At 38.7% G+C, this 27,137-nt stretch overlaps 1 protein-coding gene and 1 non-coding gene across 2 annotated transcripts in view; one reads left to right on the forward strand and one right to left on the reverse strand.

Annotated features, from left to right (window-relative positions):
* The window catches only part of IL1RAPL1 (interleukin 1 receptor accessory protein like 1), a 1,208,235-nt gene that overhangs the window by 1,087,444 nt on the left and 93,654 nt on the right, over positions 1-27,137 (forward strand). The gene's annotated exons all lie outside the window — the stretch shown is intronic.
* LOC114505867 lies at positions 19,437-19,567 on the reverse strand. The gene has a single exon (XR_003685324.1). It is a non-coding gene; the product is annotated as a small nucleolar RNA SNORA38 (small nucleolar RNA).

Consider the following 27,137-nt stretch of genomic DNA (forward strand, 5'->3'; position numbering starts at 1 on the left):
TTTTACTGGGGACTAGTCACATAAGCACCTTCTGCCTAGCACACATCAAAATTTCAGACCCTCAGAAAAAAAGCAGATATTCAGCATAAACCATATTGTTTGCACAATCCATGTCGGTACATGAGCCATTCTTATCAGGAATTCTGAGAGCTGACCTTGGAACCAGGCCTTTCTAAGGACAGCAGCCTGAGGCCTGAGAGGTTAACACTTTTCTGCACAGGTAAACAGGATCTTTCCAGAATGAATTGGTGGAGAGATGAATTCGGGCTGATAAAACATAAAGAAAGGGCTCAGAGGTATGACAAAAGGATTCAAAACATTTTATCCAGTGAGATATTGAAGCCCAAACGTTACTGGAACTATTTGGAATGTCAAATCCCCGAGACGATTCCAGTGTGAGCAAACAGGCATCGTATTGTAAACAGCATTAAAGCAGTTATTGGGTTATTCCAACATTTTGCCCCAATTGTCTACTTCGTCCATGTAAAGATGTATTTCTAGTTTGGAATGTCTGGATATTTGGCTTAGGTCAGTGTTTTATTTTCACAGTGTGTACATTTTCTGACCACAGCACGTTTGAAGCTGTGTAGTTTACAATGTCTTTGTTATGGTGCAATGGAGAGTTTAATGTTGTCCTAGGGGGAGCGCATGCCATCAGAGAAAACGTTTCAGAATATGGACCATTTATGAAAGTGGTCCACACCAAACATCATTTTATCTCTGGTACTTAGGATATTAAGTGTAAGCTGCGCTCTTCCTTTTCCCCAGTAAGATTAAGACATACTTCAGTGCCTATCAGATCCTATACAATCTAAAGCAGAATCATCTCTCTATTCTACTAGGAGAGAGATGAAAACTTAAGCTTATAAATATTTCACTATAGGTTGCTATGTATTAGCTGCTCACTGCTGAATTCAGCTGCTGTGAAATGCTGATAATTCTCTACTCTGGGCTTGAGGACAACCTCCATTTCAATAAATAATAGGACTTGTACTGATTTATAAGTTCCATGCATTCACTAACAGACAAGATGGAATGTGTTCGCCTTATGAATGCAATTGGTGCAATGTACTCAGAGAACTAGGCCTCAGTATGAAAGATTTAGCTGTTCAGGTATACTATCACTATAACATGCATGGGCCTTAGTGGTGTAGAAATATATATATATCTTATAAAATAGTGTGCAAATGATACTTCGGCTTTAGTTTGGAAATATATTGGGAAAATTATACATTTTTGCATGTCTTCCATTTTGTTCATACTTTCAGGGCATTATAAATGAAGTGTTAAATTTAAAAAAAAAAAACAGCATAAAAACAGAAAATTCTTATCTTTTTATCTTCTTTCCTGAAAATAAACTAGGACTCTGAAAAAAAATGTTAGCCCCTTAATATTAGTGCCCTGTTGATTCCATAAGAAATTACTACAAACTTAATGGCTCAAAACAACACACATATATTATGTCAAAGTTGTAGAGGTCAGAAATTCAAAAATAGGCTTTACAGAACCAAAATCGAGTTGTGGACAGAGCTGTGTTCCCTTCTGGAGGCCCCAGGGGTGAATCTGTTTGCCTTGCCTTTTCCAGCTTCTGGAGGCTGCCTGCATGCCTGTGACCCCCTCTGTCTTCAAAACCAGCAACACAGTGCCTTCAGATCTCTCTCCCTCCCTCTCTCCCTCTCCCTCTCTCCCTCTCCCTCTCTCTCCCTCTTTCTCTCTCCTCTCCTTTCTTCTTCTTCTTCTCTCTCTCTCCTCTCTCTCTCTCTCTCTCTCCTCTTTCCCTCCCTCCCTCTCTCTCTCTCTCTCTCTCTCTACTCTGCTTTTATCATCACATCTCCATCTCATACCCTAACTCTCCTGCCTCCCACTAATAATGATCCTTGTGATCACATTGGGCCCAGGCAGATAGTTCAGGTTTCTCTTTCCATGTCAAGATCTCTAACTTAATCACATCTAAAATCCCTTTAGCTGTGCGACATCTAACATAGTAATAGGTTCTGGTGATTATGATCTGGACATCTTTGGGGGACATTATTTTGTCTACTGTAACCCCCATATTTTTGCTTTGTGTGATCATGAATAGTATAAACTATTCAATAGCAATACTCAACCAAATTTTGGGCAGTCAATAAGTTTTCATTGAGCACCTACTATAGCCCCTGTAATGTTCTATCTAGATGCTAAGAAATATCAGTTAACCAAAGTCTTTGCTCTCATGGAGCTTACATTCTGAAGGCAGAGAAAAATAAATGAATATTTCATGTGTTCTGAATATTTGGTGCTATAAAGGAAAGGAATTCAGAGTGAGATGGGAGAGTGTGATAGTCTGTGTACAATGAGTATTACTATTTTATCACTGAGCATGGCCAGTAATGGCCTCTTTGAAGATGCAACATAATGGGTTGAACAGTAGCCCCCAAAAGATATGTCCAAGTGTTATCCTCTGGTACCTATGAATGTGAACTTACATGGAAATAGCATTTTTGCAGATGTAATTAGGTTAAGGATCCTGAGACGAGATCATCCTGGATTTAGAGTGGGCCCTAAATCCAATGACGAGTATCCTTTTTAGAGACAGAACAGAAGAAGACTCAGAGAAGAAGGTCAAGTGAAGAAAGAAGCAGAGACTGGGGCAATGCATCTAAAGCTAAAGTGCACCAAGGATCGCCAGCAACCACCAGAAGCTAGAAGAAAAGCATGGAACAGATTCTTCCTCTGAGCCTCCAGAAGAAACTAACTCTGCTGACACCTTGATTCTGGACTTCTGGCCTTCAGGGCTGTGAGAAAATACACTTCCCTCCTTCTGAGCCGCTCAGTTTGTGATGATTTGTGATAGCCACCATAGAAAACTAATACAGGCCATGTTTGAGCCTGATTGAAATAAGAGCACAAGCCTTGCAGATATTTCAAGGAAAAGCAAAATAGACAGAATGCACAGTGAGTGGGAGACCCTTTATGGCAGGGGTGTCAACCTCATTTTCACCAGGGGTCACATCAGCCTCGCGGTTACCTTCGAAGGGCCGAATGTAATTTTAGCTCCTTAACTGTTCAGGAGTAGACACATTTATACAGTCCTAAAATTATTTTGGCCCTTTGATGGCAACCACGAGGCTGATGTAGTCCCCGGTAAAAATGAGTCTGACACCCCTGCTTTATGGTATCTAAATAACAATAGGGAGGATGGTGTGACTGAAACCCAGAAAGCAAGGTGGAAGAGCGTTTGAAGATGATTTCAGAATGATCATATGGACCAGCTCTGGCATGGAGTACCTTGAGAGCCCTCGTAAGGATTTTGGATTTTATTCTGTCTGTATGTTAATTGCATTGTGACCTAATAAAATACAGAATTCCATATTAAGTATTTTTATCTCTTTTCTTGTACACAACGGCCTTTACCTGCCAGAAGGAAGTAATCAGGACACAACTCACTACAGTTACAAAACACGAAGGTTGCATTCTTTTAGGCTCTAGCATATTCCTATCAAATTTCTAAGTAATGTTGGCCTTGGCGTGACCAAAGAAGACGAATTGGTCTCTCCATTCCTATGACACAGCACTTATTTCCTTTTGTGTCTGTATATAAACAGTTCTATGAGCAGCAGTGTGCTGTGTACTAGTAGTTTCACTGATGTTTCACTGTGATACTCACACCAGATAACCCTGCCCATCATTGAGAATGGAGGCCACAGACTGCAGAGTGAGAATGCCGCGCAAAATCTGAAAGCTCCTCTTGCTCACCAGAGTTGTGAAGTGGAAGTAAAATGAATGAATTTAAGTTTCACTTCCCCTGATGCTCCCTGCTAGCCCTGACTCTTGGAAGCCATAAAATGCTATCAAGAGGTGACAAAAGAAATGGACTCAAAAATAATGAACAGCTTATTAAAACTTGCAACATATATACTACTGGTTGCTAGAACTGCTCTAGAAATAAGCAAATTGTAATAGGGCAGGAAGTTATACTTCTAGGCAGATGTCTCTGTGTTAATACGTGAAGATCAAATCTTAGAAAATGAAATAGGTTTTAATGGTTTTGAAACTATGTAATTGGTAGGATCATTTCAAGTAAAGTAGTAATGCATAGAAACGTAATCCTTGCAAGTTCATTAGGAGATGCTTTATTTCTTATTTGTTGACTGTATTGGGGTGACAATGGCTAAGAATACCATACAGGTTTCAAGTGTACAACTCACCAAACATCATCTGCGTATTGCATTGTGTGCCCATTGCCCCAAGCAAAGTCTCTCTCTGTCCCCATTTATTCCCCCTTTGCCTCCAGACCCTCAACCCCCTTCACCTCCGACAGCTGTCAGTCTGTTCCATGTATCCATGCCCATTTCTATTTTGTTCTCTAGTTTATTTTGTTCATTAGATTCTACATATAAATGAAATCATATGATGTTATTCTTTCTCTGACTGGCTTATTTCACATAGCATAATACTCTTGAGGTCCAACCATGCTGTTGTAAAAGGTATGATCCCCTTCCTTTTTATAGCTGAGTAGTATTCCATTGTGTAAATGTGCCACAGCTTTTTTATCCACTCATCTACTGATGGGCACTTGGGCTATTTCCAGACCTTGGCTATTGTAATAAAGCTTAACATTTGTCCCTCCTTATATTATGGACAATTTTAATATTTTAGATGGTATATCCATCAGTCAAAATAAAACTATCATCTATATGTGTACATATACACTTTGTATAAATATATGTATACAATGAATCATAGCTTACAGCCCTTTGGGCAGGAAAAATAGCAAAAGATGCATAGAAGATCTTATCCCTCTCATTTCTGATTGCTCCTTCATTTTGTTTTTCATTTTATATGCGAACTAAAGTGTTCTAAATGACAAAAGTTTATTTCATTTGTGGGAAACTAATATCAAATGTGAGCTGAATCTTGATTTTGGAATCTTACCTGTTACTTAAAACAGAACATTTCACACCCTTTTCAAGGGAGCACCTGCTAAGTTCATTTGATTCCAATGTAGAAATCTTGGCAATACTTCCAGTTGGTAGACAAGGATAATCTAGAACTTGAACATGAGCAGAGGAAAGTACCTTGGAGTCAACAGGTTTGAAATATGCTTACCGAAAACATTGCTTTAATAGGGGCTATTTGAATCCAGAAGGAATCTACCCATGGCCATCTAAATTACCCCCAGAGAGCTGGTATAGTGACAGAGAGTGACAGAATTCTACTTCTGCCTTTATTATCAGCGAGATGACAAACCTCACACAGGTCACCAGGCCACTTAACCTCACTAATAATTCTGGTTCCTTATATTTAAACTGAGTACTATGAAAATAAGAAAAAAGTGCACCATCATTTTAGGCTGCATAAAATGTGGAAAATGTTTCATTTTAAAATATCAGCAATGTTATCAAAACTATATATCTAGATACCTACAAATGATATAAGTACAACTTATTTATATAGATGGCACATATAGACTACATATAGTTCTTTATCTTGAAAGGATTAGCCATAGTTGTAAGTTTTGTCACTGAAGAAAGTTAAATACCTTGAAGGAAAATATAAATCTGGCTTTCCAAATATAATTTTATATCTCAATCTACTTTATCTTTGGTTCACCATAGTTAGCACTTTTATCCTGTGCGCAAAAATCAAAACCTTTATGATCTAAAGACATCTTTAGGTTACTTCCCCCATGCTTTTCCCTTTGGTGATGGTTTAGTATAGAAATAAAGTTTTTAGAAAAATTATTGCCACGTTTGTATATTTTGAAGTCTTATTCTGCAAATGTATTTGTTCCTTCTTTTCAAATACTACATAGTTTTACTTAAAATAATCTGATGTAGTGAAGAAAAGCGGATGCATGTTCTAGACACAATTCTCCAATAGAAGTCAATGCTTCATGGATGATCAGAAATGCATTTCGTTGAAAAAATGTAAAACTTAAAAAGTGATTAATTTCTAGATGATGACAATGAACAGTAACTGAGACCCTCACAGGAGCACACGCACCTGTACAAGGTAGTTTGTAAGAGAATGCACACCTACACGAGGCGGGTTCCCGGAGCGTGAACACCTATTATCACGCTCATAAATGAGAATTGTTGACTCAGCCTGGTAATTTAGAAGGTCTGTGTAGACTATTTTTTTCTCCCCTTTGGTGATCTCCACTTTAATTATTTTCCATCATAAATTTTCATTAGAACTAATATATGCTACTGATTCTCTTCGTAATCTTCTGTGGCTAAAGCTTACTGTGTGCTATGGGGAAATAAAAGAACCAAAAGTCACCACTGTTGTGAGATCAAGCCCTTCTTTTCTTTTCCAAAGTAGAGCAATAATGTATTTTATTATTTTATTCCGAAAAGAATAGCCCTTTGGAGATAAGTGCAGGCCTGCTCACGTTGGGGATTTTAAATAGTGATGCATAGGATGTAGGTCACACATTCTTTTTACTTAAAAGACCGAAGCAACTAGGTTGTTATGTTTTTGTTTGTACTTAATATTCTTTATGCTTTAGCCATATTTTTTCCAAAGGAAACAATAAAGTTTGATAAAGGCTTGGGCGGAATGTAGACTGGACCAATGTCAAGAGGGCCGTGCTCTGGTCTGGACTACACCACTGACTCACCATGTGTCTCTAGTTTCCCTGTCTTTACCTGGAGAGCACTATGCTCAGTGAAATAAGCCAGTCAGTGAAAGACAAATCCCATATGACCTCATTTATATGTGGGATGTAAAGAACAAAATAAACTGACAAAATAGAAGCAGAGGCAGGGAAGATGGGAGGGGGCTTGGGGGTGCTGGAGGAAAGAACGTTGAAGGGATTAGCCAAAGAACAAACATGCATAGCCCATAGACACAGACAACAGTGTGGTGATGGCCAGAGGGAAAGGAGGGTGCAGGGAGGTGGAGGTGGGCAAAGGCGGGTAGGGGGAATGAGGACAGAAAGAGACTTTGCTTGAGCCAATGGGCGCACGATGCAGTGTGTAGATGATGTTTTGTTGAACTGTACACTTGAAACCTGTCTGGTTTTGCAAACCAGTGTCATTCCGATAAACTCAGTAAAAAATAAATACATATGTAAAAATCAAGCAATGAAAGCCTTAACAGAGAAAAAATAAAATAAGAGCCCCATGGTCTATCACAGCATCAGCCCTATTGTAATTGGACATTTGCAAGAAGTCCTAAATGAGGAACACGTGGCCATGCTTGCCGCTTAGAGGCCAGAGAGAAATGACCTCTTCCTGTCCCGAGAGAGCTCTTCTGACGAGGTTCTCCCAGCGTGTAACGCAGTGGGAATCAACCGCTTCTCTTTTCACTCTTTACTTCCCTGGGTTAATCCCAGGCCATTTGATTTCCTTGTGCAACCACTGAGCTTCTTCCTGTCCCCTTCCCTTGTTCACATCTCCTTCCAAAATAAATTATAGCTTATTTTTTTAAGGCAAAACTTGCTTTTATCAAACTCATGGGGATAACGATGAGAAAAAGTGAGGTAGCTGCTGGAAAATCTTTTATTTTTAAGAAGAAGTGCAATTTGTTTTCTCTGGGGTTTTTTTTTGCTGGATTATACAATTCTCCCTCATGTTTTGATTTGTATGAAATGTCTTAGAATAGAAATGAATATTGCCAGTTTGCCTTGAGGCCTCTCTCGGTACCAGAAACTTGGGGGATAGTCCCAATGATATAACCCTTACTTTCTGAGGTGTAGTACGAGACAGGAACTCTACTAGATACTGGGATACCTGTTGACCAAGACAAACCAGTCCTCCTGGAAGTCTGTGTTCCATGCAGTAGACAGACTATACAATTAAACAAATATTTTCACAGGTGCTAATAAGTGCTGTGAAGAAAAGAAAGCTGGATATTAAATAGAAAGTGTCAGGAAATGGGGGTATTTTCCTAGTGAATGGTAAGAGAAGACCATTCTGAGGTGGTGTCATATGCATTGAGACATGAAAGTTGAGGACACCTGAGTCATCCGTAGGTCTTAGGGACAGGCATCCTGGGCAGCAGGAACAAAATACTAGCATAGGGCTCCTGGGGCCTGAAAGAGCTTGCCAGGATGGAGGAACTTGAGGGTTAGTGGACTAGACAGAATGGAAGGCAGGAGAGAGCATGGGATCAGGTTGAAGAGGCAGCCAGGGGCCAGATTAGACAGGCCTTGCAAGCCGTGACAAGGAGTTTGCATTTCATTCTCGGTACAAAGGGAAGCCATTGGGAAAAGAAGCAGATTGCTAGAACAAAGTTCCTCAACATGACAGAATTGGGGCGGGGAGTGTTTACTCAGCATATTACCCAGAAAACTTTGCCCCAATTTCTCTAAGGATTTCTCTTTCTCACCTCACAGTTTTCTTCTCTTGAGTGGCTAAACTCTTCGTGTCTCTCTGTTCTCTCAACAAGAGTGCAACTGTTATGTTACCTTCCCTTTTAACACTTTTCTCTTTGGCACTTAGGGTACCTACCCTCAACCCTTCTGGCTGAGTAAAGTCCCTTGGCAATATAGTTTCTCTTCTCTACTCCCCCTCTTCCAAAGAGAATCCTCATACTCTTCAAAAAAGAAAAAAAATCTTGTGAGTGAAATTCTCTTCTGCACACTCTCTACCTATTTTAAACCTTGCAGCCATCTACCGAAGGGGCACAATACTTGTTTGTACATCCAAGACTAGTTTCTGTTCATAGCCTCATGGCCCTCCTCCTCAAGGGATTTTTCTCAAGGGCCTCCGGAGGTGGTTCCAGGTTAGATATGGCCAGGGGTTTCAAAATTCAGACCATCAGTTCTAGGACACCCACGGCTGAAGTTTCCTGTTCAAGGCAGTCACTAAAATTCCTTGCCTCTCTGTCACCCTTACCCCTCCAAGTTCACTTCCTCTGTTTCTGCACAGTTATGCTCAGTCACACCTTGATCTGCACATAGGTTACCCTCTGACGTGCATGAGAATTACTCATGAGAGCTATGGGTCCTTTTCTGTTCTTATTGCTCTTCCTGTGAGCACTGTCTCTTTTGCCCTCCCCCACCCCACACCTGCAATGCTGGTAAAGAAAAATAAGATTAAGAATAAGAAGCCATTTTGGTTTGTGGTTTAGAAAACCTACTGGATATTAAAGACTCTCATAGTTAGAATTATAAGTTATTCTTAAAACACAGTTGTGAGCCCTGGCTGGCATAGCTCAGTGGATTGAGCGCGGGCTGCGAACCAAAGTGTCGCAGGTTCGATTCCCTGTCAGGGTACATGCCTGGGTTGCAGGCCATAACCCCCAGCAACTGCACACTGATGTTTCTCTCTCTCTCTCCCTCTCTATCTCCCTCCCTTCCCTCTCTAAAAATAAATAAATAAAATCTTAAAAAAACACAGTTGCACTCTTAAAATATTTTAGCATGAGCTGTCTGTTTCACTTCAAACTCACACAGAGGTCGCTCTCAAAAATATGCCCACAAGTCCAGGGGCCACGAATCTGAATTACAGCAATGAAAACAGAAATGAATCTTCTCACTTAGGGGTGGCCAAGCTGTGGAGAAGTGATGAATCCCAAGCCAACTTGCCAGAAACTAATTTATAAACCAGAATGCTGATATATGAAATGAAATGGAAGATGAATCCAGTAAGATAAGTGGCATCAATCATTTCTACAGGGCACACCCTCTTTAATGAATAAGGCCATCGAAGAGACTAGCTTGCAGAGTGGAAGAATTCCTGGTACAGGGGATTAGAAGAGAAAGGGATGCTAAAGGGCATTCCTTCAAAGTCACATTGCTCAGCCAGTGTCTCTCTCCCCGCTCTGGGGGTCTTGCAGTCTGAGAGCCTGGGTGCTGACATGGCTGGTGCTTACCCTTCAGCTGACTTTTATCTCTTCTCCCTCCAGACTGCTGCCTTTGTCTGGGGACAACAAAGGCCCAGTATTGCTAGAAAGGTTTAGGTCAGAGTTTATTTTGCACTCATGACATTCAGTCTCCTGGGGTTCTAAGAGATAAACTAAAGAATCCAGTAAGGGTCTTTGGGAAGCACCTTAAAATGACCAGCCACCTTTTCTATAAACCATTTTTATAGTGAGCTATTTCAGCAGATGAATAATCATGTCTGTTTCAGCTTAATGCCTATTAGCTTTAATTTTCAGGAGGTGACAGTTTTTCCCGTTCAATTTAGCAACTACTTACTGAGCTCCTGAAGAGCAAGAAAACCATCCGGAGGAAACAGGAATGAGCGAGGGAGCTCTCTGCAGAAGCTTGCAGAAAGGCTCAAGCACAGGCACAAGAAAAGGTGCAAAAACTGTAGTCCAGAATTAAGGAACCATGTAAGAGAATCTCTTCCACAAAAGGAGGCGATCACACATCAGTGTGAGAATCAGTGGCTTTTGAGCTGGTCCTGCTAGGGCACAGAGGGTTTGCCAAGAGGAATGGCGAAGAGGCGCCTCTGAGCATCTGAAGAGATCTTGCTAAGAGCCACAGTCTAGAGTGAGAAAAGCCTCGAGCATGTTCACAGAAAAATGATGTGTGGGCCCTCGCAGGCAACTGCAAGGGGTCCATGTGAAAGACCTGATCCATCAAGTCTATCATTATGGTTTTTAAAAATCTAACAACTGAACAAACATACAAAAAACACCCATGGAAACCCTGTCCCTAGCTGTCACCACAACTGGTGGAGTTAGATGTTGTATTCTTTTCTGCATAACACTTGACTTTGAAAAGCCAGGACAGTTCGAAAGCAATTATTTACACAATAAGCATGACGTTTAATGATTAAGTAATGTTAAGAGCAACTTAATTATAACTCGTCATCAATTGCTGTTCCAATATTTAACCATTCTTTTTCCCTGGGAGTGTGTTCTTGGTCAAAGGAAACATGCAAATGTAACATAAAGTCTTTTGCTTCTGAACTTTTGGCCATCCGGTTCAGCTCTGGAGTGCCTGGTTATGTGTCATCCTCTATTATGTGATTTCACTCAGAGGCACTATCTTTTGTGGCATTGTAAGTGCTGAGAAATCAATAGTTACTACAAAGATAGCTAGAACTAAAATGACAAGGCTGTAATTTTAACCGATTTTTAACTAATTAAAAATGAGTAACCTTTTGTCTCCATCTATGTCATTTAACAGTGAGAAGGAACCTCACTATATCCACCTTAGGACTTTATTTCTGAGTCCTCTCTTATCCTCTTTCAAAATCTTTCAGGTATTAAAAAAAAAGTCATTGTGGATTCACATAAATTGCCACTGAAATGTTCCTATAGTTAGTGAGAGCCGCCTTCCACTTACTTCCAGGAGAAAGACTCTTCACACACTGTTCCGCCTCTTCCACTGGCTAGAGCAGCTCCCAAGGAGAAGAATGTGACACTATTATAGACTTTCTGTGGCTTTTACTTTATGCTGTGCCTTCGAATAACACATACAGGTACCTAAGTGCTGAGGAGCATGGGGTTGGAGTGAATGGAGTTAATTTAACCTATGGAGAGAGGGGCTTTCTAAGATAAAAGAGGGATAAGATAAAAGCCACTTTAGGAATAAATGTTACATATGATACATATATATATTTTTATTATAATTCTTCCTTAGTTCAGCTCAAAGTACAGAAATATTGGAGAATATTGTTCCACCTAGTCATTAGAATTGGCAAGTCACCCATACAAATGCAGGGTAAGTCTGCTTCTCAATTCAGATGCCTTGTCTGAATCCCAGCTTCCATTACAGCTATTACTTTGGGCAAGTGACTTACTGCTCTACCGTTAGACTAATTTTCACACCTATCCAATAGGAATATTAATACTTTCCTGGTATTACAGCAATGATTCAATTAACGGTATATCGAAAACATTAGCATGATGCCTGGTGCAGAATAATCAAAGCGTAAATGATATCTATTATTTAAAATGAGAGGTATTGTTTCTGTATAGCACCTATTTATTCTGTTTGTATACATCTTTTTAAAAATATGTCTTAGTACACTACAGGACGGCCATGGCAATTACTGAAATGCAATTTAAATGTGTACTTCACCCTGCCCAGTGAAGAATAGAAAGAGAGGACTTGGGGGACTGGTAGCCAAACCACTGAATCACGAAGACAGTATTGGTACAGGGATTTCCATCTGGCCAATTTATCTCTGTAAAAGGAAACTCATCATCCATTAATGTTTTTAATGAGAGAAATGGTGAACATCTACTGGAATCCACCCACAGAAATACCGATGGCATTTGTGTATCTGCACCTACACGTATGCTCATAAACACACGGAATGGCAGAAGGATTGGTTGATTCATTTTTATATCTCTAGTTATGTTCTGTTTTTATTCAGATTATACTTAGTGGGAATCTGATAGTTATTTTAAATATATTTAGAGTATCTCTATGGTCTCAAGACTCCATGTAAAGATTCTGGGTCTACAAGCCAACCCACCAACTTTCTGATGTGAATTGGTTATGTATGTCAGATAGAGAGAATGTGATGCCTTACTATGTAAGAGTTTTAAACCCCTTTCCTGCAGGGTAACTAATACTGTAACTGCATGGTTGGGGGGGCAGCAGAGGTAGGATAAGAACTGAGCTCTTAAAGTGATAGGACCTTAGCTCAGATTTTTGGTGTTTTCAACACACATTTGAATACCCAAATGTGAAGATGTGTATTCCTGCAGCCACCATAGTATTCATCTATGCCTCCTTGTGTTTTGGAAGACTAAAGCACATAGTATAATGTCTTCCCCGTGTAATTGCACAGACAGTGGTAGCTACTATAATTTAATTACCTTAGACTATACCCAGCTCTCTCAGTTTTCTATCATTATGTGATTTTCTTACTGCCACTATCTCTATGAGGCAGGTTTCAGGCTTTTCTGGGTCACAGGGCCCTTGGGAATATCATGAAAGCTATGGATCCCCTCCCAAAGAGAAGTGTGTATATCTACATCGGCACAACGTGCACAATTCCCATACATATTTTAGGAGGCTTACCTATTCTGTGAATTGAGAGACTCAGGATGCCAGGTTAAAAACTGGCACTGATTCAGAAACTCTTTCCTAAAAAATAGATCTCTATATATCTATAACTATGTAATTATATATAGATATCATTATATTACAATAATTAATAATGCATGAATAAACTCCATGTTTCGTGTGCTCACAACTGTAAACCTACTTTCGCCCCACCCTGTGTGTGTATTCAAGTGCCCTGGATTTGATTTTAGAAGATACTAGTCAACACACCCCAAGCTGCTCCCTTGGGTCTTGAGGTAGAGCCCAGAGTCTCTGATTCCCTGGCCACTTCAGACACCCTAAGAGTAACTTCACAGAGGGGAAAGAGGCCGTGTGAAATCCTTCAGCCCCTCCTGAGGGCTGGGACAAGTTGGGGTTCAGGATTCAACATTATCCAGGATGTAGTAACATGATATGGTGTATCAATGTCATTCTATTATACCATCCCAAGAGAGTTCAGAGGCAACCCCTTATAATCAGAGTAATATTTCTGCAGCAAAACACAAACATTCACACTAAGTGTGATCAAGACTGTAAATAGCCATACAACAGTTTCAAGAACAGTTTTGCCACCCAATGAGTTACATTTTAAAAAAAAGACAACTTTCAGTTGTCAGATATGAATTCTAAAATATAAATAAGGAATTATAGATCTGTGGCTGAATTCAGGTATCCAAGGAACCAGTATTAAGGCTCCCATTTCTCTGTATTTCTCCACAGCTCACAAAGGATTGTAAATTGCTATTAAAAAACAGCCCTATATCTCCTGTAATTTATCAAGAAGAAGAATTTGTAAATTACATAGTCACACGGTAATTACATAAAATTTACATATAAATACATATATATTATATTGCATTTATTATTCTATATGATTCTTCTTTTGGCAGCATTCAGCAATGCATCCCAGTAGCTCCACTTGAACTATATAAATTCCTTATTTGGCCCAATACGAACATATAAATAATTTTTTAAAAGACTTGAAAACCACTGCTGGCAATTAGAAACATATCTCTGCAATGAGCTATTTTTATTCAAAGAGAAGGTGGATGGAGCGCTTGAATCAGAACCCCGTCTCAGCCTCACCTGAAATAAGTTTGCCCAAAATTTGTGTAAATGACTTCACTAATAAGAAAAGCAATGAGTTTTAATAAAATAAGTATGTCTAAATGTAAAGTACCATTCCAATGGCACAAAGGTAAAACTGCCTCAAGCGTTTAAAACCTACTGAAAACATGAAAGGACATGCATAATAATAATAATGTAAGCCATATGTCTATACCCTCATCTATATGTATTCATCTACCTATTTATATATATAGCTATCTATCCGTCATATTGTAGTCAAGCCATTGATAAAATGAAGTAGTATCAATGTAAAGACAGTAAAGACTGTTTCTCCCTTTTAAGGAAAATCTAACTCTTAGGTATTGAGAACCCCTTTTAATGCTTTCTTCATCTGCCATCCATCAAGAATCGATTGTATACCTCCTGGTGCTCCAAATGTAAAGCTTTGTATCTAAGAGGACACCAGAAATACCCTGCTGCTAGAAGAACTCACAGTCTAGTTAGAAGACATGCCGCTAGTGTTACACAGAAACAAGAGTGCACAATGTGCCATGCAGTGTTTTGTACATGGGAAGAGTCGCATCATTATCACACATTCACGGCTAGTACCTCTGAACCCCTATTTCTTAATTTGTACTTCATCCAGATCTGGGGACCACATGTGCCTTGGCAGAAAAAAAAAGAAGGAAAAAACACACAAAAATGTATTACCTTGAAACATATGAAATTGCCACTCTATAAGTCTGAGGCGGCCAAATAGGAGCAATTTCACGTGGCTGGCTGTAACATCAGACAACTTGATCTAGGAGCTATTGCCCTAAGTCAGTTACTCTTCTATTCCTCCTCTGATCTTGATCTTGATCTTGGGCATTTTGTCCTGGAGCAACAGCCCCTAAAATCTAGGTGCCCCCAGGCCTCCACAATGCTAACTGTGTAACCCAGAACTTAGGCGGGGCCTAGGCAATTTTTTTTATCTACCCACTCTTCTCTCCGGACTTACACACCCCTGAGAATGAGCGCTTTCTTAAGTTTTGCTCCCTAGATACCTTGCTTGCCTCATCCTAGTCCTGTCCTGAGTGACATCAAACTTGCTCATCAACCCAGAGCTGCCTGAATCAACCATGAAAATTAAATTGAAAAATTTTCTCCTTTTGTTATTGATTGTATTGGGATGACTTTGGTTCATAAAATTATAGGTTTCAGATGCCCATTTCTATATACAATTCTATACATCATCTGTATGTTGTATTGTGTGTTCACCACCCAAAATCAAGTCTCCTTCCCTCACCATTTATCCCTCCTTTACCTTCTTCTACCCCCCACCCCAATTTCCTCTGGTAAAAACTATACTCTTGTCTTTCTCTACGAGTTTGGAAGATTTTTTTTTTTGGCTTAATTCCTTCATTTTCTTACTTTTAACTAGATCATTTTCATTTTTTTAAGATTTTATTTATTTATTTTTAGAGAGGGAAGGGAGGGTGAAAGAGAAAGGGAGAGAGAGAGACATCAATGTGCAGTTGCTGAGGGCCATGGCCTGCAGCCCAGACATGTGCCCCGACTGGGAATTGAACCTGCGATGCCTGGTTCGCAGCCCACACTCAATCCAGTGAGCTATGCCAGCCAGGGCCAGATCTTGTTCATCTTAATCATATTACCTCCTCTGCTGTATTTGACACTATGACTTCTTCCCAAAGCTCTTTCTTTTCATAAGCTATCATATTTTTGTTACAATTTATTGAATCTCTATTAACACATCACAATCATCCAAGGTCCATAGTTTACATTAGTTTCACTCTTGGTTCTATACATCTGTTGGGTTTAGACAGGCGACTTGTGTCACCATTGCAGTATCATACAGTATAGTTCTACTTCCCTAAAAATACTCTGTGCTCCGCCAATTCATCCATCTTTCCATCTAACCCCTGGCAGCCACTGAGATTTTTAATGTCTCCATCGTTCTTTCTTTTTCAGAATGTCATATGGTTGGAATCATATAGAATGTAGCCTTTTCGGATTAGCTTCTTCCACTTGGGAATAGGCATTTAAGCTCTTTCCAAGTCTTTTCATGACTTAAGAGCTCATTTCTTTTTAATGCGGAATTCTATTACATTATCTGGCTGTACAACCATTTTTTTATCTATTGACCTGATGAAGAATAGCTTGGCTGCCTCCGAGTTTTAGCAATGTTGTGTAAAGATGGTATAAATATTCATGTGCAAGTTTTTGTGTGGGCATAAGTTTACAACTCATTTAGGTAAATACCAAAGAGTGTGACCACTGGACTGTATGGTCAGAGTATATATAGTTTTGTAAGAAACTTCCAAACTGTCTTCCAAAGCAGTTGTACTATTTTTCCTTTCCACCAGCTGGAAGTGAGAGTTCCTGTTGCTCCATATCCTGTTGGATTTGTAGTGGCATCCAATTGTTTAATGTGTGTTTCCCAGGTGACATGATTAGGAGCATCTTTTTATATATTTATCTGTTGTCTGTATAGCTTCTTTGGTGAACTAGTTGTTAAAGTCTTTGGCCCATTTTTTAATTGACTTGTTTGTTTTTTATTGTCGAGTTTGAACACTTCTTTGTATACTTTGGGAAATGGTCTTTTGTCAGACGTGTCTTCTGCAAGTCTTTTCCCCCAGTCTGTGGCTTGTCTTTTCATTATCTTGACAGTGTCTGTCACAGAAAAGAATTTTTAATTTTTAATAGAGTCCACTTCATCAATTCATTGTTTCACAGACTGAGCCTTTGATGTTGTATCTAAAATGTCATCATTAAATTCAAATCATTTTTTCCTATGTTATTTTCTAGAATGTTTCTAGTTTTGTGTTTTACATTTAGGTCTATGATCTGTTTTGAGTTAATTTTTGTGCAGGGTATAAGGACTGTGTCTAGATTCATTTCCTTTTTGCATGTGGATGCCTAGTTGTTACAAAACCAGTTTTTGTAAAAACAATCTTTGCTCCATTGTATTGGCTTTGCTCTTTTGTGTAAGATAAGTTGACTATACTTACGTGAGTCTGTTTCCAGGCTCTATTCTGCTCCATTGATCTATTTATCCATTCATTCCCCAGTAGCACAATGCCTTAACTACTGTAACTTTATAGTACTTCCTAACGTCGGGTATCTATTTATCCATTCATTCCCCAGTAGCACAATGCCTTAACTACTGTAACTTTATAGTACTTCCTAACGTCGCGTATTCAGTCCTCCAACTTTGCTCTCCTTCAGTATTGCATTGTCTAATATGGGTCTTTTGTCACTCTCTATACAAACATTAGAATTACCTTGTTTATATCCACAAAATAACTTTCCGGAATTCTGATTAGAACTGCATCAGTTCTATAGATCAAATTATGAAGAGCTGATATCTTGACAGTATTGACTTTTCCTATTCATGAACCTGCAATATCTCTCCATTTATTTAGTTTTTAAATTTCTTTCATCAGAGTTTTGTAGTATTCCTCCTATGGGTCTTATACATATTTTGTTGTGTTTATGCCTAAATATTTCATTATTGAGGGTAATGATGTAAATGGTATTGTGTTCTTAATTTCAGATCCACTTGTTCATTACTGGTATATAGGAAAGCAATTGGCTTTTGTGTATTGGCTGTGTATCCTTCAACCTTTCTATAATCACTTATTAGTTCCAGGGAGGGGGTTTGCATATTCTTTCAGATTTTCTACATAAACAATCATATCACCTGTGAACAAACAGTTTTGTTTCTTTCTTTCAAACATGTATATATTTTATTTCACTTTATGGACTTACCACATTAACTAGGACTTCCAGTACCATGTTCAAAGGCAATTATGGGAAGAGACAGCTTTGTCTTGATCCCGAACTTATTGTGGAATCTTTCAGTTTTGCACCATCAAATATGAGGTTAGGTGTAGTTTTTTGTAAAGGTACTTTATCAAACTGAGGAAGTTCACCTCAATTCCTAGCTTACTGAGTGCTTTTATCATAAATTGGTATTGCATTTTTTCTAATGTTTTTTTGCATCTATTGCTATAATCATATGATTTTTTTCTTTTTTAGCCTATTGATGTGATAGATTAAATTAATTGAGTTTCAAATGTCATACCAGCTTTGCACACTTGGTATAAATCCCACTTGGTCATGGTGCATAATTATTTTTATCTTTTGATGCACTTTTAATAGATATGAGAATTGAAGATCTGTTCTTAAAATCAGCATAAATGAGAGTATCAGTATATGAGGAGTGAGGACTAAACAATGGTACAAGGTAAATGTAAATCTCGATATTGATGTCATTTTTTGAACTACAGTTTTAACGAAGAACATTAAAAACTTTGATTGCATGAAAGATATAATTATTATAATGCATTGAGAACTGCTTATCAGTTATGACCAATGACACCTCACAAAAGCCAGTAAGCATGTCATTTCATGTCAAGTCAACCTGCCAAGTCAACCCTAAGTAAATGTTACTTAAGAACTTGCTGGGACAATTGATGTGTAAAGTAACACAAGGCACAATAGGTTACTCCTACTCCAAAAGAATTTATAATTTTCTAATGTAAATAAAACATACAAGTAACTGTCATACTGTACCTGCAGATATGGGTTGTATACACCAGTCACAGAGCACTAAGTGACATAACTTGCACAAAATTACTGAGTCTCTTTCTTTTACTTGCCTTTGGAAATCTCTTTTGAAACCCCTTTCTAAATTTCTGTTTAAAAGTATTATAGAAGAAAGGAGTAGGAAGGAGTAGGAAGAGGAGAAAGTAATAAACTATGGTTAAAAATTAAACCTTTTGTGTAGGAGTAGGGAGTGTATGGGACTTCTGTGCCTTCTTAACTATGCTGTGAATCTAAGACTGCTCTAAAAAAATAAAGTCTTTACAAATGATTAAAGCTTTTTTAAAAGAACACTTTATCAAAGCCTTCTAAAGAGCTCAGGAGTTAATGTAGACCCGATGCTGCAATTTTTAGATGACAACAGATGGAAATAACTTCTGGAAAGTACTCTTTTTTGTTTTCTTTAACAGTGGAAAAATATTCATCCGAGTGAATAAAAAAGAACGTTATCAAATATTGAGGACTTGAGGAGAAAACAAGGAGAAAAAAATTGCGTAGAATGAGTGGGCTCTGTTCCCTTTTCCTCTGCTCCTTCTTCATTCTAGGAAGAGATTCTCAATATTCAAATCACCCATGAGAGCTTTTAAGAATCCCTATTCTTGAGCTCCACCCCAGAGAAATTAAATTCAAATCTCTGGGATAAAACTCAGGCATCTGTATTTTAATAAACTCCTCAGGCACTTCTAAAATGCAGTCACAGTGGAGAACCCTGTCCCAACAGATCAGGAAAGGAGATGTGAAGGAAGACTTTAACAAAGAACTTTTTAATTAAATTTATTGCTGTGACATCGGTTAATAAGATTACAAGGAATTTTTTTTCCTATGTGAAATGGTTGACCTTGAGCCTGCAGGGACCAGGCAGTCCCCAAACTTCTGCAAGTCCACATTTGTCTGCCTCCGATTCCTAGGTGTCCAAGGACAGGGACCCGCAGACATGCCTTTGGAGGAGGGTAAGATTACAAAGAATTTGAGAGGAGGCAAATATATGAAGTTCCTGATGGTCGGTCTTGGTCCACTGATAAATACATACACACTGAAGGACACGTTAAATGATCTAAGCATTTGGGAAGATGGTAATATGGAAATTCAGGTCTGAGGTTGGTTTGTGGGTGAATGATTTCAAAAGCTCTTAGCTCTTGATATCAGTAAATGTAGTCTCTTTTTCCTCCCTTATAAAATTCATGTATTGTTTATTGCTTGCATGGTATTTTGGGGTGTGTGAAGGCATCCCTCACTTATTCTCATTCTGTAAATGCGCCAGTTCCTTGTTGCAGACGAAAGAAAGCTACGGTTGGTTATAAAAACTTGATGGATGAGTTAGGTGGCTGTATTCGGCTGTAAGCAATAAATGCTGAGCTCGGCAGAAAGTACTATAGGCAAAACGCAAGTGATTTACTAGCTATCTGAAGCACATGAGATTTGTAATGCATGAGCCCCTCAGGCCCATCACTTCTCTTCAGTAATGGGAAACAATATTTTGGTGAAAAATGACACATTTAATTTCAACTTTCTGTTGTAAAACAAAAAGGCAGCCTAATTTTCATTTTATTATTTTTTCGTAAAGCAACTTTTCATCTTACTGGAAGTATGGATGGTTTGTTAAGCAGAAACCATAGAGCACGTTAGAAATTATATCTGTTGGTAAATGTTTATTGTACATGGTTGATGAGATCATATGAGGAACTCAGAGCACTGTGACGGACCCGTTGTGCTCTCATGGACTTTCAGAGAACTAATTCTAATGGTTGAGTGCTCTTTAAGTCAGATGTAGAACCAGGGATTACCATGTCTCCATATGGATAATGCAAACAGTCTTGGCATCCTCCTCAGCCCCACAAAAAAAAAAGCCAAAAAAAGTAAGAGAAGAAACATTACTCACTGAGCCAAGGGTGAAAAATGTAGTCATAAAAGACCATGAACTCAAATCCCAACTCTGCTAATGATAGATAGCGTGAATGCTATAAACTTTCTGCAACTCATTGTACCAGTCTGTGAAATACTGACCTATTTTGCAATTTCAATGTGAGAGATAAATAAAACCTTTTCCAAGGCATTTTGAAAAGAGATTCTGCATTTCAGAATAAATGTTAAACAATAATAATGATGATGCAATAGCTGACACAATGCAAATTTTAAATAGAGCAGAGTAACTTTCTAATTACGGGCTAGGTTTTATTCTTTCTAAGTGTAATTAGAAAGCGACCATGTTCCTTTAATTAGAAAGTTAATTAGATTGTGACCTCTTTTCCCATCTTATTGTCTTGGACTGCAGGCCAGAAGTAAATTACAAATCCCACTATCTATGTATGTATAGCTCCCCAAAATAACATAAATATGATTATAAGGAATAATATTAGGGCTTAACAGTCATAGAGGACCTTCATAGGCTATGGAATACATCTTCTATTAGAGAAAATTGTATCTGGGTAAATAAGGTACTCTTCTAGATCAAGCGTATATAAAAGGTCCCTAAATTGTGTTCTTCAGGATGCTGGTTCTCACACTTTACCATGCATGCATGAAAATCACCCGAAGGACTTGTTAAAACATAGACTTCTGAGCTCCATAGAGAGAGCATCTAATTCAGTGACTCTGTGCGGGACTAAAGAGTTTACCTTTCTAACAAGTTTCCAGGTTATGCTGCTGCTGCTGTTCTAGAAATCGCACCTTGAAAGTCATTGCCTTAAAATATTAATAGTGTAAAGCAGTAAGTATTGTTCTATCATCAAATCATTGTGAGAGTTCTTAGAGAAGAACAAAGTGAAGCAAGTTTCTTTAATGTGTGAGCCTTTTATTTATTACTATGCTTTAGGGATCTTCGAGAAGGATGAAGTAGGCATTGCTCCTCAAGTGTATTTGACCTCCCCACCTGTTAGAATGTCTACCATTTAACACGTTTAAGCATTGGCAACAGGACAGGCCATACGTATTGCTTTGTTTACAATAAACTGTAGAAGTGGTTGCACTTAGAGTAATAATTTCCAAAGGTGATCCCTACATGCACTTTGGCTCTCTCCTCAGAGCTACAGCCAGAGGTTTTGCCATTTCACATACTGCTGTTAGAATAGTCTGTTAAATAGCATTAACAGCAGGGTATTAGAATTTTTATTGGTGTAGTGATTTCCCCATATGTGTATTAGCGAAAATACTGTAGAGACACTTCCTTCCTCTGTATGAACAGTGTATACAACTCTAGTAAGACTTCATCCTTTAAAGATGAACAAATGTGGAAACGTTTTTCTAAATGTGATTGCTAGTTCTGGAAGCTTCTCGACTGCCTGACTCCAACTAGTCTAATTAGCCAAATTCTTTCCCTAATGTTATCATATTGGCCTTGGGTGAAATTTCATGCAAGAATAATGTTGGATCACTTTAAAAGATATTTGTGACTCCATAGAGTTGACTAGCTGTTGTTGTGGTAGCTTGTTAATAACCGTCCAAAGAAGAGTTTGCTCAGAGATTCACCCACATTATGACCTAAGAGCAAAGCTCCTAGAGGAGAGGCCAACCCTTCTCCACCTCTGGCCAGTGGGGGTTATGGAGATCTGTAAGAAGAGAACATAATAGTTGTATAAGAGGAGATTGCCTTAGGTCAGATCACGACACTGCCCCTGCTCCCCATCGCTATTCTTGGTTGAGTCTCTGTGAAGCATTTCACACAACTAGCGCCCTCCAAAAGCACTTGGGAAAATCCTGTGCGATTATTTTCAGCCTCTTAGAACACAGGAGGCCTATGTCACAGAAAACCAAACAGCATTACTAAACTGGTCTGCAGCATCTCCGTTGTTTCCATGTGAAAATTCCATGCAGAGCAAAACAGAAGCGCAAGAATCACATAGAAGCAAACACATGGCGAAGAAGTAATGACTTCCTGTTTATGTTCTTGGCGACAATTTCCTAGGGAAATAACTTGCAAAATATTGTCAATTTGCCTCACTTGGTGGTATAAATTGTATACTGTCTAGAGAAAAAGTGCTCTAGAGCAGGTGTGTTTGGGCTAAAAAAATGTGCATATCAACAATACTAAGAAATTCAAAGATATCCTTTTAGGCTGTTCTTATTTTGCTCCATTGAAAGCAAGATGCTCATATTTATATAATGACATCATTGAGTATGATTAAGAAATCTTATCCCTAATACAATGTTTCATACAAAATGCCTGCTAAGTATACATCTGTGTTTGCTTTGGGGTCATTCCTGTTGATGCACTGTTGTCATTTAAATTTCAAGTCACTAGATGAGCTTAGAATATATATTTAGAAATTGGTATTTTGGTGGCACAATGGTCATGACCTACAGTAGATCTCAAATGAGCACAATTTTAGGCTAGAATTAACGGAGAGCACTCTGCTTTGGACTTAGATTTGAGTTCAATTGTTGGGTTTTATCACTTACTAGCTCAGTTGAGTGAGGGAACACCCTGGAAAAATCCTTGATTTATTTCAGTTTTAGTTCGATAAAACCCCAAATGTAATTAATAAGACCTTACCACATAGGATGACTGGTTCATTCATTCAACAAACATTTGCTAACTATCTGTGTATGATAAGCATATTATCTACTGCCATGGAGTCCCCATCTAGCCACAGAAGCCAGAAAAGACCACCCGCAAATATGTAGTATAATATCTGGGGATAATGAGCACCATGAAAAAGAAATTCCAACAGAGATTTTAAAGGTGTTGTTATATTTGTTATATTAGGAGTCAAACACAGCCAATGGTATATCCCATCTATTGTGATTACTGTTATCAGCATTATCACTGATGTTGATGCATTTTCATAAACACTTGAAAGTGTGTTTATAAGTAGACAAACTTGAGGAAAGAATAATAAAAGGCCCTCACAAATGAACTATAACTTACGGGAGGGACCACTGCTTTAAGTGAGAGCCTTATTATGATCATTGCAATAGTCCGTGCTCCCAGGACTATTGACAGAGAACATGTGCCATGTGTTTTATATCCACTATTACTTTGAATTCTCCCCCAGGTTCTAGAAGTTAGGTAGTTAGAGTACTATAAGGAACTTGCCCAGGATCACCCAGGAGCTTCCTAGCAGACCTGGGATTGGAGCCCGGAGCAGTGTGGAAACAATCTCCATGCCATTATTTGCCACACTCACAATGTAAAATACATTGGCAAAAAAAGAGAGAAAATTATAGCGCTCTTGAAGTTGTGTATATTTCAGTTGACACTGTAGAATAAAGAACTAAACTTTTGCTCTCGACCTCGGAACGTATTCTTCTGTATGTTTTCTGTTTTTAAATGAAAAAAAATAGATTTTAATACCAAATAACAAACATAAAAATAAACTTTTGGAGAACATATGTGTGCACCTGGAACTTCCTAGAGATGGCACCTTTTTGAATTCTAAGCACTGAGAGAGTAAACAATATACTTTGACTTTTTAAAATAATGTAGCCTCCCCTCAAATCAATATTTACCCATCATCTCTCTACACAGTGCTGCAGGTCACAATCAAACTCCTGAATAGAACCATTTATATGATTCTAAATCATCACTAAGTCCTATTTAAGACATGGAGACTTTATAATTTAGGTGTTGTTTAAGAAAGCAAACACCTAATAAGACAGCTTATTAGATTTTTGAACTTTATTTAGTGGAATGACCTCTGGCGGTACAAATACTATAAATTAGTTTTGAATTATTATTCAGGGTGACCTGTGGCTGCCCATGAACAGACAGACAATTAGCTAGTGAATTTATTACAAAATAAATCCCTACTGACCTACTGGTTTTCTTTCCTAGTGAAGTTTCTCAAAGCATAATCCTATCACTTTTGAGTTGAATGAACTAGTCACTGTCTCCCAAGCTGAACTATAACATCACATGGAAGTTTCATTTTCATTTTATTTTATTTGACCTTGAGTAAGCTGGATCATAAAAAAGCAATACGATCTCCAATTATAAACTTGAAGCATCTTGTATCTACTCCACCCTGGCATGACTCCTTAAGAGATCTTGTGAAATTTTGAAAAGAAATTGGTCAAATTTGCCATCTCTAATTTTACTGCCCCCGATATTTGGGCACTTCTTCTTTTCTTATCAGTACCTCTCAAACTCCAGGGTACCAAGTACATAACCCTATGCACAGGGGAGAAACTTGCAAAAATAAATTCCAGACGTTACCCTCTTCAGCTAGGCACCCTGTTCTAATGCTTAACACAATGCCTGGCACATAATTGACACTCATATGGTGTTAGTTGCTTAAACCACTAACTCAGTGAATCAGTGACTAGATCAACCACCCAGAAAACGGACAACGAACTTCACCTTCAACTTTTATTTATTTAGAGTTCAATTCACGGCCATAGAACCCATTGGAAAAAGTACTGTATGTAGATACAGTAGCAAATGACTCATGATTTACATTTTCTGGAAACGTATTTCATCTTAAGTGGGCTTTCTGTAAACATCAAACTAAAGGAATGCTTAACCGGAAATTTCAGGTTCTCGTTGGGCAAAATCATGAGAGAGGCAATGTGGAGAGGTGATTGCATGTGTTTTTGCATTCTTTCCCACATCCAGCATCCTAGAGTGTAAAATACGGGTTAGATTTCCACTCATACTATTGGAATTTCAGCTCTCCCAAACTAGGTTCTCTCTATTTCCTCTTTATAGCTTCATCTTTGTATAAATACACAATTCACCTGGAAAGCATAAAATAAGCACCACATTAGGTAGAAGATGGACAGGACAAAGGAAGCTAGTGAAAAAACCTTCTTTTGATACTATGATTTCTCACTGTGCATACCTAAAGCTAAGCACAGCTAAGAGTTTATCGCTCCTAGAATCTTAAAGTAGTCAGTAGAGTGTGGTAAAACAAGGTGACGTAATAAGATAGATTTCGAAATTTTAAAGTGCACTTAGGTTACATCTGTGCCCATTATTTGATAGCTATATTAATATACCATCAAAAATGTCCTTAACATTTCAGTGTTGTATTAGTATTAGTATTTCAAATACTTGTTGCATGTTAGGACATCAAAGGGCCCACATTCCCACCTCTTAGTGTCGGGAGACTTCATGAAGGGGAGGCACTGTCCCTAAGCTTCTCGCAATGGTTAGTGCCATCCATAAGCAGTTAAATGGAGGTCACCAGATGCTACTCCATAGCTGGGGTGAGACAAGGAGCACTGGGCCACATCTTATGAGCCATGGGCTCATCAGAAGCTGGAGTCTGAACATAAAACTCTCAGATAGAATCAGAGTGTTTCAAGTAAGAACTTGGGCTTCTTGCTATAGTCGCCACTCTATTGTAAAACTCGCTTTGCTTCAGGGAGGAGCACAACAGCAACTGCTATTCTGTGGATAACCAGGGTGAGCGCTATACATGATCTGTCAAGTACTATGAAGTATTTGACAATTGTTGGGTTAGTTGAACTTGAGAAAAAAATTAGAACAAGAGGCCATCTTTGGCATAGTCTGGAGGAAGTTGCATAGGCAGAAAAGAAAAATTAAGATGGAGGGTGAGCTTCTCTAAGTACAATAGAAAGTTGATTAGGGTGGCTTCTTTGGCCTCATTATGGAAATGTGATAGAAAACTACTGTGGGAATGAAACATTAGTGACATGAAGAAGGAGTGAGTGACAAGATGAAAGCTACTCAGGGAAGCTGCCCTAGAAGATAGCCAGTCAGAGTCAACTCTAGAAAAGGACTGGTGGAAGACATGCAGGTTGGTGAGTGGACATGGCTCAGTGGTCATTGGATAATGTGAGCAGAAGACAGAGTGGTATAAAACATCATTCAAAGTCAAGGAACTGACTGTTACCTGTGACAGAGAGACAGAAAAAATCAGAGGGAAAATGTATGAGGAGGAGGACAATAAGGAGAGATTTTTAAATGGTTACTTTGAGTTTCTACATTATTTCTTCTTCTTTGGAGTTTCTCAACTTCCCACATCTAGGGGACATTGGGGCGGGTGATGGTCCCACCTGGGAGACCCTGGTTGAGGCTAAGGGTAACTAGGCTGCTATGGCCCCTCCCATTCAGTGGAAGACTTAACATTAGTTTGGGGATATGGTTTTGCAAATGCTGAACTGATACATCTACTCTGCCTCCTAAGAACTCCCAGATCACAGCTCCAAATTGATTCCATGTGTTCCACTTCCCAGGACATCCCTTCCCCCTCCTTTCCTGTTATCCTGGCTTGTATTCACCGTAATTCACTGTATACAGAGCCCTTTCTTCTCCTTGTGTTCTGATGGTGGTGATACTTTATAAATTGCTGTTCTGATGACAGCCCTCTGCTTGTTTGGTTCTTCAGGAATCATAGCATAGATTTTTTAGCACTTTGTCTCATTCACCTGTTCAGAAACCACTACCTCACTTTGGATTCTGCCCATTCATCAATGCCAAGCATAGGCCCAAATTGTGGCTTGAAAAAGAATGTTCTTAGGAACTGCATCTTGCAGTCCGGCTGTCTATAATTCTACCTCAATCTGCAGGTCATTTTCCCCAGCTTCTGCCTCATCCTAGAGGGCTGATGTTGTTTCATAA

The sequence above is a fragment of the Phyllostomus discolor genome, chromosome X (assembly GCF_004126475.2).
Source record: "Phyllostomus discolor isolate MPI-MPIP mPhyDis1 chromosome X, mPhyDis1.pri.v3, whole genome shotgun sequence".
Lineage (NCBI taxonomy): Eukaryota > Metazoa > Chordata > Mammalia > Chiroptera > Phyllostomidae > Phyllostomus > Phyllostomus discolor.